At 36.7% G+C, this 18,057-nt stretch overlaps 1 protein-coding gene across 3 annotated transcripts in view; it reads left to right on the top strand.

Annotated features, from left to right (window-relative positions):
• Window positions 1–18,057, top strand: part of EXOC6B (exocyst complex component 6B) — a 730,532-nt gene that overhangs the window by 156,664 nt on the left and 555,811 nt on the right. The gene's annotated exons all lie outside the window — the stretch shown is intronic.

Here is an 18,057-nt window from a genome sequence, read left to right as displayed (position 1 = left end):
TCAGCCAAAGGTGAAAGATAATTGCTTGTGGAGTAGTGGTTGGGATGGTATGTGTTTTTGCAGCAAGCACCCCCACCCCCGTCCGCAGGCAAAGCTTTGGATCTGGTGCACATTTCAAAGCATGTGTTAAACTTTATGTGATACTGATTAAAATAGAGGGCTCCAGGGTGAATTGGCAGAGCCCCACAACTGCATCTGCCAAATGACATACAAAGAAATGTCTTGCTACAAATGGAAGGCCTGAATTCTGTCTATCTTAGCAATATGTAAGCCTACAGAAGGAAAGGTGGCTCTGGGCATGTATACATATACAGGCTGTGGAGCATCCAGGTTTCTTTAGTAACTCCTTTGTTCCTGTGACATTCTAACAGGGGAAAAAAGCCTTTTTATTTTTGTTCTCCTTTGAACAACAACAGCAAAACCCATATGGAAATAATAGTTCATATTACCATGTCCTTCAGTTTGCCATTTCCATTGAACATTTATTAAAAACCTAACTTGGACTAAAGACACAGAGATGGAAGAGCTATTTACTTTCTGAAGCTAGATTTGAAGCTAGATTTTTGGAATGAGATCCATAAATGTCATTGTTGAAGGAAGCAAGCTTTTACAAAGCAGACAAGTTTGTTTCCAGAGGTTTTTAGGTTGAAGGTCTCCTCAGGATTCCTTTCTAAAAAGGAGTATGTATTTTTTTTATCATGTGCATAGATCAGCACTTCCCCAGAGGGAACATAAATGACAGTATTGCAGGTCACGTTTCCTTAGACATCTTGCCCTGCTTTTATGACAGAGTTAGGCTAGAGAGACCATCAGGTCTTTAAAGAGATTTAGGCATTTTGTTAGGGACAAAGTAAGGAATTTAGAGGCGTAATAAGGGTAAGTGGAGACCTGCAGGAGGAGTTGAAGAGATTGGTGGAAAGAGGTGGATGAATAAAGAGATCAGCCAGGCTTCCAATCCATGGGTGAATCAGAGGGAAAAAATATTAGGGATTATAAAATGAGGAGTCGGTATGAAAAATCAATGAAAAGTAGCCATAATTATATTGATTTATGGATTTAAATAACGCCACTAAACATTGATGTGTTTTATCACATTCATTCTCTTCTCTGGAAAATGAAGAATTGTTTTATTCTTTGCATTATCCTTTTGTTTTTCAGAGTGGCCCAAAGATGACTTGGGGACTTACTATAGGATTTGTTATCACCTAGGTCATATTTGAGGTGGGGAAGGATAACTTGAACAATTTCACAGGAAAAGAAAAGTACTGTGTACAGCAGATCCTGAATTGGGCAAACAATTACATTTTATTGTTCAGATTGCTTTTACAAATGCTGTGTAAAAAACAATCATGAAAAAGCAAACACTGTACATATGGATATATTCCAGTTTTCAAGGTGAGACTATCAGATCTGTTTTGCTTATAACTGTTTTCTATGATGTATCCCATTTCTTTGTTAAATCAAATTTCATCCTCCCCTCCACCTCTTGCTTCTCCTCTCATTTCTCCTCTTTTGTCTTTATTCTTTTGAAACAAAGGTGGAGAATGTACAGGAAACAGAAAGAGAATATGCTGGCTGTTTGCCTACTATTTTGGAGCTTTTACTGAATTTCATACAGTTTGTTTTCCTCTGGTTTTAAAGCTCAGTTTCAGTCATGAAGATATTTCTAGAGTATTTTCGATTAAACTTTTGTGTAAGAGTTGTTTGGGGGGTGGGAGATTGGTAATCTATTTTTCTCTCTGCTAGAGTTTTGGTAGGGTCAAATAGGATTTGCCCTGAGGATATTAGTATTGACTTCATATAAAAGAAGTTTGAAACCTAAGAGTACACTTAGTTTCCTCTCCTGGGCTTTTGTAGAATATTTTGCAGAGAGAAAAATGCAGCTGGAATGTAGTTAGCCACCAGTCTTAGTAGTGAATGCCACTTCTTTCCAGCTATCATTTTAGAGCTTCAAATGGGTCAGTTACCAAATGGAAGCTTCACTTTATATAAAGTAAAATTGATAAAGAATACTATGAAAACAGAAGAGGAAGGTTTACACAGTTCTTTATGTAGTCGAAGTTGTAAAACAGAAGGTGGAATAATAAAGAAGAAATTTGTAACTTGTCAGTAATCACATAGTATTCTTCTTATGTAGCACATTCATTTCACTGTTTTATGTGTCAGAGATTATCCTTGTCTAGAAATATCCCAGAATTTGAATATAGTTTAAAAAAAGTCAAGTTTAATATCTTTATGTTTTATACTTCATATATTATTTCTGTCAATAAATACCTATTGAGTGTGTATTAAAAACAAGTCAGTTTAGTTTGTCAGGTGGTGGTATTTGCTATGGAGACAAATCAAGCATGGAAGGGGAAAGGTTTAGCTGTTTATTTAGAGGTTGGGTAAAGAATTCAGTCCTTAAATGTTCTATAGTTACTTAAAAATTAATTTTATATATTTAAAAGATTCATTGACTTCACATCAACCAAATCATCATCTCGTTAGAGTAGGCTACCTTTGGGAGGCAGCACTTAATGCTTCTGCTTCTTCAATAGCCCAGATTCTGACTGTAAGCAACTATTTTAAAGTTAAATGGGCATATACTTTTGTATTTGTCTTTGTTTTTCATAGTATCTTTGGCTAGTACAAAGCCGAATACAACAGCAGATCACCAAATAATAATATCCAATTTTTAGAAAAGTTCTTGAAACTTTAAAGAAGTTTTTATGCATTATAAATTTATATATTAGATCAAAAATGTATTTGGATATATTTCCTCTTTTTTTCTTTCTTTTCTATTTTTTAAATTATGAAAATATGATAACACATTTACAGGAGACTTGGAAAATACAGAACAAAGTTACATATGGTTCCACTGTATGTTATGGTTGTTTAAGTTGATAAATTAAGATTAGTTGGAGTTTCACTATAAAACTCTCAGAAATTTATAGAATGAATGTACAGAGAAGTAGAAGAATATAGTAGATCTGAAAAGCATTATAAACCAATATGACATAATTAAGATTTATACAATTTTCACAAAATAGTAGGATACAAATTCTATTAAAGTTTCCATAGACTATAAACTGGGAGACACTGGAATATATCCACAGACATAAGACAGAAATTTCATGGTCTAAAATCATACAGAGTCTATTCTCTTATCACTGTGGAATTATGTTAGAAATCAATATCAAAAGATATTTGAAAATAACCCATATATTTTCAAGTGCAATGTGACAGTACCAAGAGAGATCTTGGACTTAGCCATTGATTGCCTCAATAAAGTTAAAAATCTGAAAAAAACACAGAGGGGGACTGCAGAGAAGGAAGCATTTAAATGAGAAATTAATATAGAAATGAGAAGTTATATAGATACTTTAAAAAATTCCATGTATCTGGAAATCCAGTGTCCACTTTTAAATGGAGGGTACATCTAAGAAGCCATAGCAAGGAAAATTAGAAAATATTTGTAATGGAATACAAATGAAAAGAGAATTTACCAGGATTTGTTGCACGTAGCTGAAGCTGCTCAATTCCATTCAATACAATGTGGAGTCTTGAATAAGGTAGAAGACAAATAATGGACACTAGCATAAACTTTCATTATTTATTATGAAATTTGAACAGAATCCACACTTCAGTAGGTGATGCTGTGTCCTACGCTAAATTCCTCATGGTGTTTTTTTTTACAGCATAATATTTTTTTTTATATTCTCAGAATTGGATTAGAAGTTTCAGACTTCATTCAAAATTTTTCTTAATCGCTAAGGTAACAGACTTTCTAGACTTTCAGCAGTAATGCTAGATGCCAAAATACATGGAACTTTATCAAAATTTTGAGTGAATATAAATTAGTAATCTAGCATTCTGTGCATACTAAGTCAAACAAGTGGAATCAAAATGTCATAAATTTTTTAGCTAGGCAAAGATTCATAAGTTTTCTAAAATATATATTATATTGTACATACTATTTATATTACATATATAAAACAAAGTTTTTCTACTATCCTTGGTAAAGACTTGAAAAAGAACATTAAAAATAAAGATGGAGAAATTGAAAAACAAACTAAATAAAATAGAAGCACTGAATGTGAAATGGAAAAAGTGAAACAAGCTAGATAAAAGACCATCATATAGTGCAGTTGTTTTTAAAGATGGTTGCTCGTTAGATACTCATCTGGAGCTTTGGAACAGAAAAAGCAACATCTGGCCATTTGTGTTTTTAAAAAAATTCCAAGATAATTCTGTTATACATCTGGACTTTTAAAAGTGATTACAGGTTTTTCTATTAAATGGTAGTTTTAGTGATACAGAATTCTATGATTTTCTGTTGACCAGTCATGATGAAGTGAAGTGAAGTCGCTCAGTCATGTCTGACTCTTTGCGACCCCATGGACTATAGCCTACTACGCTTCTCCGTCCATGGGATTTTCCAGGCAAGAGTACTGGAGTGGGTTGCCATTTCCTTTAAGCAAAAATCGCAATAGTGGAAGACATTTATCAGTTTTTGCAATCGATAGCCAGACAAAAAAATCAAAGATAATTACAGTTGCAAGCCATAATAGAAACATGATTAACCTAACAATATAAAACAATTACATACAATATGGGGGGTTAAGTAGGCTGATGTGGTAAGTGGAAGTGCATGCATGCACATGTTTTCATCTGCCCAGCCAGTCTATATCTTTCAGTTCGTGCATATAACCCATTTATATTTAAGGTAATTATAGATATATATGATCCTACTACTATTTTCTTAGTTGTTTTGGGTTTCTTTTGTGTAAGTCTTTTCCTTCTCTTGTGTTTCTTGCTTAGAGAAGTTCCTTTAGCATTTGTTGTAAAGCTGGTTTGGTGGTGCTGAATTCTCTTAACTTTTGCTTGTCTGGAAAGCTTTTGATTTCTCTGTCAAATCTGAACTAGAGTTGCTGGGTAAAGTATTCCTGATTGTAAGTTCTTTTCTTTCATCACTTTAAATATATCATACCATTCCCTTCTGGCTTGTAGAGTTTCTGTTGAGAAATCAGCTTATAACCTGATGGGAGTTCCTTTATATGTTATTTGTCTTTTTCCCTTGTTGCTTTTCATATTTTATCTCTGTCTTTAATTTTTGTCAGTTTGATCACCACATGTCTCGGTGTATTCCTCCTTGGGTTTATCCTGGCTGGGTCTCTCTGTGCTTCCTGGACTTGGTTGACTATTTCCTTTCCCATATGAGGGGATTTTTCAGCTATTATCTCTTCAGATATTTTCTCAGATCCTTTCCATCTTTCTTCTCTTTCTGGGACCCATATAATGGGAATGCTGGTGCATTTAGTGTTGTCCCAAAGGTCTCTTTGGCTGTATTCTTCTTCTTCTTTTTTTTTTATTTCATATTCTGTTCTGTGGCAGTGATTTGCACCGTTCTGTCCTCCAGCTCATTTATCCATTCTTCTGCCTCAGTTATTCTGCTGTTGATTCCTTCAGGTACATTGTTCATTTCTGTTTGTTGGTTCTTAAATTCTTCTAGGTCTTTGGTAAATGTTTCTTGCCATCTTCTCCTGGGATCCTGGATCATCTTCACTATCATTATTCTGAAATCTTTTTCTGGAAGGGTGCCTATCTCCACTTTATTTAATTGTTTTTTTTCTGGGGTTTTATCTTGTTCCTTTATCTGGAACATAACTTTCTGCTTTTTCATCCTGATTGTTTAATGTGGTGTTTGTTCTAGCCACTGTAGGATTACGATTCTTTTTGCTTCTGTGTGCACTCTGATGGAGGAGGCTAAGAGCTTTGTGTAAACTTCTTGGAAAAGTTGGGTCTTGCTCTGGTGGGCAGGGCTGTGCTCAGTAAAGCTTTAATCCAGTTTTCTGCTGATAGGTAGGGTTGTGCTCCCTCCCTGTTAGTTGTTTAGCCTGAGGTGACCCAGCCCAGGGGTCTGTGGGCTCTATGGGAGGGTTAGTGGTGACTTGCCAAGTACTTGCCAAGTGGTCTATGTGTCAGACCAGGTTTAGTCAGAGGAGTAGAACCACTGGGAGAGTCTTACCCAATTCCTACAATTGCGTAAGGCAGCCCGTAAGCAGAACTGTTATCTTTGTGTCTGATACTGGAGTTTGAAATCCAAAGGGAAGATAAGAGAAAGAAGAATAAAGTAGGGGAGTAAGACAGAACTCACAGGCATGAGCTAGAACCAAAGAGAATGGACTGAAACTCATTCTTACTGCTTCTGATTTTGATGATGTGTACATACTGCAGGAGAAATGGTGCCCCACCTCTGGGAACTAAACACATACCTGGCCTAGGAGAAGCTGAAGGCAGATCCAGGGGAAAGTGGAGTTATTGGCAGGTTTGGCTGTTGTTCTGTGCCAAAAAGCTTAACTAGCAGATAAAACGTAGCCTGTGAGCTACAAAATAGCTGCTGCTTCATTTCCTCTCTCTACATTTTGCACTGGAATATCTCATGTGTCTCACCATAACTAGAAACACATAGGGAGGGGAATTGTGGGAAATGTAGTTTGGCATAGCCAAGTTGACTCATAACTATGTGTCTGTTTCTGGGACAATTAAGAACCATTACTCTATAGCAGGAGTTGGAACTACAGCCTTCGGGTGGACCACCTGTTTTTGTAAATAGAGTTTAATTGAAACATAGCCTTGCTAATTTGTTTACATGTTGTCTACTTTTGTGCTGCCAAGGCGAAGTTAAATAGTTGCAATAGCCACAGTATGGCCTGCACAGCCTAAACTATTTACTATTTGGCTCTTTAGGAGCAAGTTTACTGACCCTCATTCTGTGGGAACTAAAGGAGTCTTTGGATCCCAGAAGGCTCATGTCTATCTAGAAACACTTCTCAAAAGCTCTAGAACATTGTATTTATCCCCAGGAAGCCTTGCTAGTTTATATTTTATTTTTGTAAGCATTCTTGTTAAATTTCGTTTATCTTTACCTTTGTATTTTTAAGTTTCCTGAAATGTTAATCAGAAATCAAATACAAATTACTCATGACATATTATTGATTGACATTCTTTTAAGAGCTCTATGAATTAACTGCATATTCATCATGGTTTTTCTATAAGCTTTGTAGCTAAACATTGTTGTGTTATTTTTTTTTAATGTGATCCTTCAGTTTATAGTTAAATTTCTTAAGGAAGGTGTATTAGTTTCCTCAGGCTGTTATAAGAAAGTAACACAAATAAGGTGAATTAAAAAAAACCTCAGAAATTCATTCTTTCACAATTCTGGAAGCTAGAAGTCTGAAATCAAGGCGTAGGCAGGGTTGATTCCTTCTTGGATCCTTGGAAAATCTGTTACATGCCTCTCCTGGTTTTTGGTAGTTGACAGAAATCTTTGGCATTCTGTGGCTTGTGGCAGTATAGCTTCAATTTCTGTATCCTTCATCACATGACATTCTCCCTGTGTGTCTGTCCCTTTTTCTTTTCTCATAAGGACACCAGTCATGCTGGATTAAGGCCCAGTCTGATGATCTCATATTAACTTGATTATGTCTGCAATGACAGTTTCCAAATAAGGTCACATTTACAGGTTCTGGGAGTTAGGACTTCAACATGTATTTTGCATGGGACACAATTTGACCCTCAACAGTAGAATTTAAGTTGACTGCGTGCCTGACATGCCCTTCTTAGCAACTTTTTCTCTGTATTGTCATGCCACAAAGAAAGTGTAGAATTGAGCTTTACACACCCTAGAAAATTTTAGCGTAAGAAACTTGTCCTTAGGAAAAACTGATAAAGGCTAAATAGGATGTGAAAGTCGCTCAGTCATATCTGACTCTTTGTGACCCCATTTTCCAGGCCAGAATACTGAAATGGGTAGCCTTTCCCTTCTCCAGGGGATCTTCCCAACCCAGAGATTGAACTCAGGTCTCTCGCATTGAAGGCAAATTCGTTACCAGCTGAGCCACAAGGGAAGCCCAAGAATAGTGGAGTGGGTAGCCTATCCCTTCTCCAGCAGATGTTCCCAACCTAGTAATAGAACTGGGATCTTCTGCATTGCAGGAGGATTCTTTACCAACTGAACTATCAGGGAAGCCCTGATAAGTAGGTATAACAGGTTCTATATTCAGAAACTCAGACTATGTCAGTATACAGAAGGTTGGCAAATTGATTAAAAAGACTGATTCATGGTTTGTTACTAGTGTTTGTCAACAAGTCAACAGTGGTTAGTCATTGATATTTTTTATATGACCATTAAGTACAAGGTCTTATGTTAGATGTTGTCAAAACACTCAAAAGAAAGAATCCCTTAAAAAAAAAAAAAAAAAGAAAGAATCCCTTGAGAACCTTTTCAGGAAATGTGAATTGCTGTATGATCAACTGATAAAACTATTGAGGCCCCTTGGGAATAAAGGAATGATTAGGTTAGTTTAATTTAGAATATAAGATACTCCTTTATTTCTTGTCCTATGGAAATAAAATTATTGGTATATGCATAGGGATATGAAAAAAGCCATTTATTAATTTGTCATTAGTTAATTGTAATGTTGCTATCCTTGGCTATCATGTACCCAGAAGATACTCAAATGATGAAAAGATTGTTGATGATATGAAACATCTGTTTAGAGGTTTTAAAGTTACTGTTGACGTTTTTGTGAAGTAGGTCAGTGTTTTATCTTCTCTGCCTTATAGACTATGAGGAAAAGCAGTGTCTCTGGGCAGGCTGGCTATAGAAACTTTATGATAAACTGATTTGAAATGAAGGTTTAATTCCTGGGTTTTAATAAACCATCTCTGTCACCCTTTTGTGAAGAGTTCAAACTTGTAGAACGGGTTGTCTTGGCAGAATCAGAGCTAGAATGAAAAGTTAGGCAGTATTCCCTTGAATGTCTTATATGTGTTTTGGTCAGATACTCTCTTTAACTGTACCAGAAATCTCAGGGACACTTAAGCAGCAACTAGCTATGTCCCCTATTTGTCTGGTACATTATGGACCACCTGGGAAAGACAGTTAACACTCTGCACAGTTGTGCATACTTAAACTGAAATAAGGTGATCAGATTGCAAGGAGAAACAGTGGGAGCCCCTGTGAGAAACAAGCATGTGTATAAGGCTCCTGGCAGAGAGAGCCACACTTTGGCACAGGACCTAGATATTAGAAAGGAGCATTGATCTGACCATTCTAACCTAATCATCTTCCTAACCTCACTCTAGAGCCAAGCAGTTGTATACCCTAGGATATGAAACTGAGATTATATCATTAGGAATCCCAGTTCTTCTACCTGTGAATGTGAATGTGAACGTGAAGTCGCTCAGTTGTGTCCGACTCTTTGTGACCCCATGGACTGTAGCCTACCAGGCTCCTCTGTCCATGGGATTTTCCAGGCAGTACTGGAGTGGATTGCCATTTCCTTCTCCAAGGGATCTTCCCAATCCAGGGACTGAACCTGGGTCTCCCGCATCGTAGACAGACGCTTTACTGTCTGAGCCACCAGGGAAGTCTCACTACCTATGAGATACCCATCTTTAAACAAAGTATGTAGAGAAAGGGCATTTCTGTAAAGAATAGAGAGAGAGTCCTACAAAGTGGTCTGCAAGCCAGAGTATGAGGGGAAACTGTGGATAGATGGGGAAAAAGTGGAAACACTGGGAAATTTTATTTTCTTGGGATCCAGAATCACTGTGGACAGTGACTGTAGCCATGTAATTAAAAGACACTTTCTCATTGGAAGAAAAAGCATGAGAAACCTAGACAGCATATTAAAAAGCAGAGACATCACTTTGCTGACAAAGGTCCATATAGTCAAGGCTATGATTTTTCCAGTAGTAACGTATAGATGTGAGAGTTGGACCATAAAGAAAGTTGAACACTGAAGAACTGATGCTTTCAAACTGTAGTGCTGAAGACTCTTGAGAGTCCCTTGGACAGCAAGGAGATCCAACCAGTCCATCCTAAAGGAAGTCAACCCTGAATATTCATTGGAAGGACTGATAGTGAAGCTGAAGCTCCTGATTCAAAGAGCCGCCTCACTGGAAAAGACCCTGATACTCAGAAAGGTTGAGGGCAGGAGGAGAAGGAGGCAACAGAGGATGAGATGGTTGGATGGCATCACTGAATCAATGGACATGAGTTTGAGCAAACTCTGGGAGATAGTGAAGGACAGGGAAGCCTAGCATGCTGCAGTCCATGGGGTCATAAAGAGTCAGATACGACTTAACGACTGAATAACAACAAAAGAAAAGGCAATTCTATAAAGAATAGAGAGAGACTCCCACAAAGTGGACTGCAAGTGAGAGTATGAGGGGGAACTGAGGTCTAGCTGTTTTGGTAAGTTTTTGAGCCAATGGGTGTAAAGACATTGTTAGAATAGGCTACTAGAATACTTAGATTGCTGGGTCTAGAGGACATTCAGGTTGCATTTACCTTTTGGAAATTTAATATTATGGCCAAGTATGTGTTTTAATTATGGTTACCTAATTGTGAATTAAAGTAATGTACCTTTCTGGCCAGCTGCTCTGGGCTAAAATTCTTAGAGCTGGAAATTGGCATAATAAATGTGAATATGAAAGTTAGCAGGTGATACATTTGAAAGTTTAAAATGGGCACCATGAGTTTAGCTTTTAATTTTACCTTAATTTACTTTTGGAACTACGACATTACTTTGTTGATTTTGACTTGTTTTCTCATTGGTGAAATAGGGATGGTTAATGTTAATCTATGATACAGAGTAATATGGATAATAGCATTAACCCAAATAATGTACAGCTTTGACTAGATAATTTTGTAAAACTGCTTGGTAATTTTGGGACCCTTATCACTTATTACCAAGTTATTAGCTTTCTAAAAGACAGTAGAAAAGGATCAAGACAGAACCTCCAAGAGACAGTGTTTTACACTGAATAAAATAGTGACACAAAGTAGCTCAATTATCATAATGAATGTAGCGAATGCCGTTGCGTTTTGTTTTATATCCCTTTAGACTTACCCTTTCAGTGTGTGCCTACTGAATCTCCAATTCCAGCACCTGCATTTCTTTGCCTAAAAGTTTTCTTTGGATGTCAGAAATAGGGAATTAATTCCACTCCGCACACACCCAATCATTGATTAATAACTGATGGAAATTGATGTAAATACTTCACCTCCCCTGCCCATCAGGGGGTAGGATGGTATAAAATACTTCTGAGGCAGGTATTCTATACTATTTCTGTGTACTCTGTGGAATTGTCTCAGTTGACCTAATTTGCTTGATAATAGACCCTTTATTATAAGGCTTCTTTCTTTTCATTGTCTCACTTACTTCTTCATGTCCCTACCAGCCCTTCCTGGGGTCTTCTCCAAAATGAATTCTTTGGACTGAAAAGCTTGTCTCTGGGGGAACTGAAGACAATAATTAATAGCAATGAAAAGTCTGGACCCTGTTTTTATACCTGCTTAGCAGTAAATGTGAGTTTCTTGTGGTCCAAGACAAAGAATATGTACATAGCCACTTAACTCCAACTCCCATTGAAGTTATAACCCTCCTTCTCTTCTCCTACCTGTGCAGTGATCTGGATGGACAATTCCTTTGGGGAGAAACTTCCTTTGTCAGTATCTTTTGGTGATTTTTTTTTTTTTTTTTTTTTTTGCTGTTCAAATTATTCCAGTTAGGAGATTCTAGAATCCTTCTTGCTTGCCAGCATTTTAAGAAGTCTAAGTAGAAGGAAAAGACTGGGAATTCCAGCATTTAGTAAGTAGATTCTAATGCTTAATCCCCCATTTTCAAAATGATACTCATATTTCCCAGTTCAGAGACGTTCTATCTTTTTGCTGTGGTGAGGGAAGGATAGGTGGTGCCCAGATGAAGTTAGAAAGGGGAATCTGAGAGTCTAATTGTTTCTTAGACATACTTTCAACTTAGCTTATTCAAGCTTCCTTTTCTACTCTCCCTTCCAGAAATACCTAGTACTACCAATGTGGTACAAGTTAGGCTGCCACTTGGTCTTCCCCACTGCTTGCTTTGTCTGCTTACCAACTGGGCCCTCTACTTTGCAACTTCCAACATTTTTTGCTGTTGGTTCTTCTGTACTCCTTGATTCTTGTAGGTTTATGCTTTTAAAACTCGGTGCACATGCTCAATCCAGTATTCTTGCATGGAAAATTCCATGGACAGAGGGACCTGGTGGGCTATAGTCCATGGAGTTGCAAAGAGTCAGACACGACTAAGCAGCTATCATTGTCACTTCACTTCACATGCTCAATCTGCCATCTTTAACTTGAAATCATAGAAGTTAGTTTGCACCAAAGAAAACATAATAAAAGAAGGTTGTATAGCCAGCAGTAGATTGTGTATAGTGCTCCCATAGTTAACTATTTATTTATTTCTGAGCATCTGAGGAAGAACATTCCATGCGATTATTTCTTTTTGGATTATTCATAAAATGATTTTGAGTAATAAAAACATAGACAAAAATGAAAGTTGGGGAAAAAACTAAGATCTTATGATTTTAGTGGCATGAGATATATATTCTCTATTTGTGTAGGGTATTTGTGCTGGGTATCATTGTTTGGGATGTAAGTACTATATGTATGTATTGTACAGGTCCTCTTCTTTTATAGTAGGATGAAATAAGACTATAGCAAGAGTACTTACTTCCTATTGCTTCTGGAAGGTAAAGAATCTGCCTGCAATGTAGGAGACCTGGGTTCGATCCCTGGGTCGGGAAGATCCCCAGGAGAAGGGAATGGCTACCTACTCCAGTATTCTTGCCTGGAGAATTCCATGGATGGACGAGCCTGGTGAGCTACAGTCCTTGGAGTTGCAAAGAATTAGACATGACTGAGAGACTTTGGGCTTCCCTGGTGGCTCAGATGGTGAAGAATCTACCTGCAAAGCAGGAGACCTGGGTTTGATCCCTTCCATTGGGAAAATCCCCTAGAGAAAGGAATGGTTACCTACTACAGTATGCTTGCCTGGAGAACTCCATGGGTAGAGGAGCCTGGTGGGCTGCAGTCCATGGGGTTGAAAAGAGCTGGACATGACTGAGTGACTAACACTTTCACTTTCCCTATGAGAAGTTCAGTCTTTAAATATAAATAACTTAGAAAATTTGGTTAATTTTAATAAAGAATTAAGAATCTTGCTATGGTTACACAGAAGTCTCCAAACAGAACACTAATCCTTCACTTCTGAAACCTGTACTTCTTCAGATACTATTCCTTGGCAAAAAATCTGTGCCATAGTCAATAGTTTTACAATAGGTCTATCAGATCATAATTGTACATTCTAAGATTCCTATTGACTAGTGATTTTTCCCTAAGAGAATGTCTTTCTCCCATCACCCATGGTAGAGTCTATCTTATTATATCTTAAACTGCATTAATTCAGTTAATTTTGTATGTAGCATATTTGTTAAGTTAAAGAATTCTGTGGGTGGTTTTTCTATCATGACTGTTTTGCCTCTTACACTTAAAAGCCTGAGCCTACCTAAGGAAATTCACTTTTCAAAACTCCAGACTTAACGTATGATGAAACTTAAAAGAAACACTCTTGGCTGAGTTTGAATGCTGAGAGCCAGCTAAGTGGTTTTCTCTGTCTGGAGAAAATTGGAAAAAGGGAATTATTAAGCCCAGCAAATGTAGTTGCTGATGGAAATGCTGACATACTGGTCTTGCTTGGTGCCACTGTTGTAAGAAGTCGATCAGTATTAGATGCATTGTAAGAGCTGCTGCTTATGTGCAAGTTGTGTCTTGTAGACTGTCACACATAAATAAACCCCTTCAAAAAATGTTAAGTGATTTTCATAAAAAACATTTATTTTGTTCTCTGTCGTAAGCCAAATTCTTGTTGTTTATGGCTTCCTGTACCCAACAGTTCCTGATTGTCTCAAAAAGCAAAACATATCCTGCATGGATTAAGCTGCTGAAATGCCTCTCAGGCATTGTTTATGAGTCTGCTCTCTTTATTTTCAGAGAGAAAGCGAATACTTTAATGTCTTCCATATTCCATAAATCTGTCCCATGCTGCAATTCAAAGCTGTGTGTGTTTTTGTTAGAAGGTACTTCTGGTTGTACTTAGGGAAGAAAAGCTGCTTAAGAATGTTAGTGAATATTTGGGTGGTGGTGGCAGACTCCCCTAAAAAGGATTTGTACTGGTTAAAAGGGCTCTTGATTTTTTCGCTCAGGAAAGAAGTCACCAAAGGTGCTGTTAGAGTTAGTAGTAGTGTAGCAGCTCTTTGATTGCTTTGCACCAGTCAGTTTCCTGTTTGGCTCATCCTTTGAGACCAGTTTTCCCTCCAGCCAGGCTTGCTGATTTACCACTTTGACTGTACTGCTAAGTAGCATATTGAGTGTGCTTGTCTAGTGTTGTCAGTAGAGGGAAACTGGACTTCACTTCTCCCCAAAACTCTGTCTCTGGAGACTGAGCAAAATGTAATCTGAGCTGGAGGTCAAAGTTTGCTTTTTTCTTAACTTTTTTTTTTTTTTTTTGAAAAAATGTCAAACATGCAGAAAAGCTGAAAGAATTGTACAGTTAAAAGTCACACTTATCTACCACCTAGATTCTACAGTTACCATTCTACAATACTTGTTTTGTTATCTAATCTATTAATATTATTCCTCAACCCATCACATCTTTTTTTAAAAAATGAATTTCAAGGTAAATCTGAGACATCAGTACACTTCATCTCTAAATACTCCAGCATGTATAACATTAACTCGAGTTCAGTATTCATTTGACTATTTCTTTGAGGTAAAAGGTGGTGCTAGTGGTAAAGAACCCACCTGCCAATGCAGGAGACATAAGAGACGCCGGTTTAATCTCTGGGTCGGGACGATCCCCTGGAGGTGGGCATGGCAACTCACTCCAGTATTCTTGCTTGGTGAATCCCCAGTGGACAGAGGAGCCTGGCAGGCTACAGTCCATGGAGTCACAAAGAGTTGGACATAACTGAGGTGACTGCATGCATGCATGCACGCATGCATAATATGTACAAATCTGAAGTGTGTTTTTAGTAAGTATATACAGTGTTTAACCTAACCCCTGTCAAGATATAGGACATTACCATCTCCTTAGGAAGTTTTCTATACTCCTTTCTCCTTGGTCCTCTACTCTTTTCTTCCCAGAGACAACCATTTTTTTCCATTACAGATTAATCTTGCCTTTTGTAGAACATCATATAAGTGGAATCATACAATATGTATTCTTTTATATAAGTCTTCTTTCAGTCAGCATAATGATTTAGACATACATTTATATGGTTACATGTTTAAATAGTTCATTCTTTTTCATTGCTGAATTTTATTCTCTTACGTGAAATTAACAGTTTGTTTATTCATTTTCCAATGGACGGACACTCAAGATATTTCAGCTTTTGGCCATTATGACTAAAGGTACTCTGAACACTCTTACGTAAGTCCTTTGTGAACATTTGTTTCATTTCCCAGGGTAAATATACCTGGAGGTGGAATTCTGGGTCACAATTTTATGAGACTGACAAACCTTTTTGCAAGTGGTTGTCCCATTTTATACCCTATTAATATATGAAAGTTTCAATTGCTTTTCCTCCTTGCTAACATTTGTGTTTTCATTGTGTTCAACATTTATTTTTGTTTTAATATCAGAATGATAAGAGATGGAAGGGACATAAAACCAAGTTGTATCAGCTCAAATAGTGAATTTTCTGCCCTGATGTTGGATGTGGAGTGAGGAATACACAAAGAAAAATAAAACAGAAAGTTGGACTGATAAGACAGATGAAAAAGGACTGGACAGCCACCAGGGCTGAAGACACTTCAGGAATTTGGGAAATAGTATAGATGTTAGCTTACAGAGTTAAATTTAATTGATTTTTTCCAACATAAAAACATTTTAATTGTTTTGATATTCATGGGAGGGATTAATATTCATTATTTAAAAATTTCATACACTATATAATGGTATAGGTAATGAGGAATGTGGGAATCATTCCAAAATCCCACAGCTCACAGATAACATTTTGGTGAAAAGATTTTATATTTTCTTTATGGATAAACAAGAATCACTTATATATATATATACAGGTCAGTATATAGATATTTGCAAAAATGAACTTAGAAAAATTTTTGTAAACTGTATAATCTTTCATTCACATCTTAGACATAGTGCACATAAGTATATCAAATCACTTAAGATGTTTTATATGGTATTTGTATAATTATATAAATTATTATATATAGTGGTATAATATATAATTTTTCCTGTTTTTCTGGACATTGGATTGTTTCTAAATTTTTTTCCTTTCTAATATTTTTAAAGTAGTTCTTTTTTACTGTGTAAAACTTTATGCTAGGCACTGGGTGGGCAGGGTTGAGGAAAGCAAAGAATCAAGAATGAAAAAGACATAGTTCTGCCTTCTAGGAACTCACAAGCCAGTGAAACTGAATCAGATGCTAAAAGCTTTCAAAGTATGTGTTTTTCTAACTTTGAGTGTGCAGAGTGTGTGGTGGTTTGTGCAAAAGCTCTTTAAGTGAGATTTAATATTACTATTGCTTGTCAGTCCTTTGTCATGTACCTGGGCAAAGAGATTGCCAAATTTTGATAGAGTTTGCTATTCTAAGAAGTATTTTAAACAAGTTGCAGTTTAGTAATAAAACACTCTACCTGTGGTTTTTCATGTGTGACTCCACAGAACCTTAGTATTGCATGAGATCTTTATAAGGGTTCATTGAAAGAAAGAATCATTTTAGAGAGTGTGTCTTTACCAGTGTTTACATGTAATCCCACAGTAAGATTTCAGTAGGTTATAAAACAAGACCGCAGAATAGCTTCATAGTTTCTGCTTTAACTAATGTGAAATCAAGTTGGACTTTTTTCTTATAGATTTCTTATTAGGTATGTTTATAAAGTCAGAGCAAAATCAGTTTCAATAGTATTATTTGGTAACTTTGTTACCATCTGACTTAAATGTTTTAAAATTATTGAATGAGTGAACAGTTGGTTTTCTCCTGTGCTTTCTCCTTATCTCTTATAGTTACCCTGTGGTTTATTTTCGAGCCCATCATTTCTCCTTTCAAAAGTACTCTAAAACATATTTTCTTCCAGGAATCTTCTTACAGAGTTTTCTTACAAAAGCGATAGCAAAGAAGATGGAGAAAATGATAGAAATAGAAAAACAAAATATGTCTAGGAGTTTGTGCACTTTTACTGTTACTATTCTCTGAATTTTATCTGGTTTAAATTGTGGTCTTCAACTCCAGGGATCTTGTTTCTTGAATAGAATAAATAATGTCAGCCTATCCATTTGTGAAAATGGAATCTTAGGAAGAAAGAGCAGATGGTTGGAACCACTGTGTTTCTTACCCAGCTGGGAAAGATACTATTTTCAAATGTTATTTCCATTGTGTTTAATATGGCTCAAGGGCCTATTTCCAGCACCTTTTTTATTTGGCCATGTGTTTTGCCCAACGCACGGTGCAAAAAGGAACTCTGGTCAAGACTTTGATTATAGGAATTAACCAGGCATTGTGACTAGCAGAATTAAATGCCTTCACAGACAGATTGTATTAGTTCTTTTTTTTTTTTAGATACTCTAGTTAGAAATAACTTTATGAATTTAGGCCGTCCTGTTTCATTGCCAGTGGAGAGAAGGGACCTAGAAAGTTGTCATTTTCTATGGTCTATGCCTCTGGCAGCAAAAGCATTTTCAATTGTTAATATTGTTTTTAGCAGATTAAGAGCACAATATTGTTGTGACTGGTGTATATTAGGCAATCAATGAACATGTGTTTGGAGTAAACGCCCTTTCTTACCAAAAAACAGTGTCATCTACTTTTTCTGAGCTCTGAGGCATGAAGCTGGTTTTTTTAAGATGGAAACTTGCATGGCTAACATTTTACATACTTGGTTAAAAGTATAGATTTCACTTAAACATTAGACCTCTGTTTTGGACAAATGCTTTCACATACTGTTATTATTTAGTAGCTAAATTGTGTCTGAGTCTTTTGTGACCCCATGGACTGTAGCCTGTCACCAACTTTCTCTGTCCAGGAGATTTCCCAGGCAAGATTACTGGAGTGGGTTGCCATTTCCTTTTTCAGGGCTTCTTCCTCACTCAGGGATTGAACCTGCATCTCCTGCATTGGCAGGCATATTCTTTACCACTGACCTACTGGGGAAGCCCTTT

The sequence above is a fragment of the Bos grunniens genome, chromosome 11, assembly GCF_055505025.1.
Source record: "Bos grunniens cultivar Pamir isolate PY7600 chromosome 11, Bosgru_T2T1.0, whole genome shotgun sequence".
Lineage (NCBI taxonomy): Eukaryota > Metazoa > Chordata > Mammalia > Artiodactyla > Bovidae > Bos > Bos grunniens.
Note: the sequence above shows the minus strand (reverse complement) of the source record. Positions and strands in the feature narration are given on the sequence as shown.